At 52.0% G+C, this 1,991-nt stretch overlaps 1 pseudogene; it reads right to left on the reverse strand.

Annotated features, from left to right (window-relative positions):
• Window positions 1–564: 564 nt before the first annotated feature.
• LOC123074907 (protein LURP-one-related 8-like) lies at window positions 565–1,709 on the reverse strand (annotated as a pseudogene).
• Between the last annotated feature and the right edge of the window lie 282 nt (window positions 1,710–1,991).

Here is a 1,991-nt window from a genome sequence, read left to right on the forward strand (position 1 = left end):
CATGTTTATTCCTTCCAGCCATGTTGCTATAGGGGAGGTAGTGGTGTCCCAGGGTAAAGTCCACGACATAATGCGATGGAGGTCTTGTCTCGATGATTTTTCAAGCTAATTGGACCATTTTGTAATCACGTGCTTCTCAAGAGAATCGAACCCAGGTCATACGGGTTAGAGGTCAAGGGGCTTAAACCCGGCCCAATAGCCAACTGAGCTAAGCTTGTTTGTTGTCTTTATTAAACAAATATTTCTATCCGAGCTATATTTTATGCAAAAGAAAATTGTACCTTGAATCAAACGTGATGAACTAACGGTCCGACTGATGAAAACCTGAACCGCCAAGCTCGTTGGTCCGAAAAACTATAATGAGTAGTTATCTGCTCGATGGTAAGCGGAAAAAAGACGAGAGGGTGTCCATGTCTAGATCTCTCTGTCTCTGGTGATCTGGGCGATCCTTTTGCTCGAGAATCAAATATACCAGAAATTTGCAAGCCACCAAATACGCATTGAAGATCAAGACAACACTGTAGAAGACAAGATGTTATCTCGAGGTTGGCAAGCTGAGAACCGTATACAAAAGAACTGTTTATTATTTTTCATATTCTTTTTGACTATTTACATCTACACCCTTCTTCAAGAATTCAAAGAATATACACACCGACAAAAACACAGTAGGAGGAGGCAAGGCTTCCATGGGCCAAGAAAAACCTCATAATTTTGGGGGGCATCCTCGAACAGATCGACTTGCTTTGATGCCCACACACATCGAGCGAATGACTCTCGCTATCACAATTGACACTCCAACCCAACCCCCCAAACTTAGTGCAAGGGGTAAAAAAAGAGACTAGCTTGACTAAATCGAGATGTATAACAAATAAATTCACTAATCTATGGTGGACCAGCTCCTGAGGAGCGACGGCCTGGCGAACATCTGCTCGAGCGCCACCACCACGGCCATGGCGAGCGACACGCCAACGCCGGGCTGCACCACCAGGCGGAAAACGTCAGTCCCGACCACCTCCTTCGGCCTGATCTCCGCCACCGCGCGCCGCTCGCCGTCGTACACCACGCAGCTCCGCCGCGCGTAGGACCCCTCCACCTCGTACGACGGCCCGGCTCCGGCGCCCCCGCACGCAGCCACGTGCGCCAACGTCTTGCCGCGGCCGCTGCGCCTGACGGTGTACACGGGCCGCCGCGTCTCCTCGCCGGAGAAGACGAGCCACTGCTCGCCCTGCAGGCTGAACCGCTTCCGGCGGACGGTGAAGGCGGGGCGGCCGGCCGCGTCCATGAGGACGACCTCGTCGCCGCTCTCGGAGGCGTAGCTGTCGACGCGGTAGGCCAGGTTGCCCTTGGCGTCGAACACCGTGAACCCCTTGCAGTCGAACAGCAGCGACTTGCGCCACACCGTCAGCGTCGTCGGCTCCTCCGTGGAGCTGGACGGCGCGCACGGCGCCTCGTCGACGGCTCCCGGCGCGGGCACCATGTTGGGGTGAACCTTCGCCATGTAGAGGTATCGATCAAGGATGGAGCAAGGTTGAAGGAGCTGGAGACTGGGGAGGCGGTAGCTGAGTAGTCGGGCTGGATGAGATAATTGAGCTTGGTCGCCCTGTTGGTTGGTTCTGAGAATGGAGTCTGGTAGGCGTGGTTATATACAGGTCTCGCTCCATGGTGGACCGGCCGGAGAAACTGTGCGCTCGCAGAAATGGCAAAGGCATGTTGATCTGACGTGCGTAGGGACAGGGGTGACATGGGCTGCTGCTCAACGACCTGTTCCGGGCATTAATTAATAAGTAGTACTGTTTTGTTTCTTTTGTCATCGCTGCTCATCGATTGCTTGGAACAAAAATCTATTAGTAACAAATGGCTGCACGCAAGACCGATTTACTCTCAACAACTAGAGAATGCTGGTATGTAACCATGAAACTAAATGTGAATAACCAGTGCTCTTTTCTTTGAAATTAGGGGCATGTAATTTACAGAAACCATTAATTTTGCAA

Source organism: Triticum aestivum, chromosome 3D, assembly GCF_018294505.1.
Source record: "Triticum aestivum cultivar Chinese Spring chromosome 3D, IWGSC CS RefSeq v2.1, whole genome shotgun sequence".
Classification (NCBI taxonomy): domain Eukaryota; kingdom Viridiplantae; phylum Streptophyta; class Magnoliopsida; order Poales; family Poaceae; genus Triticum; species Triticum aestivum.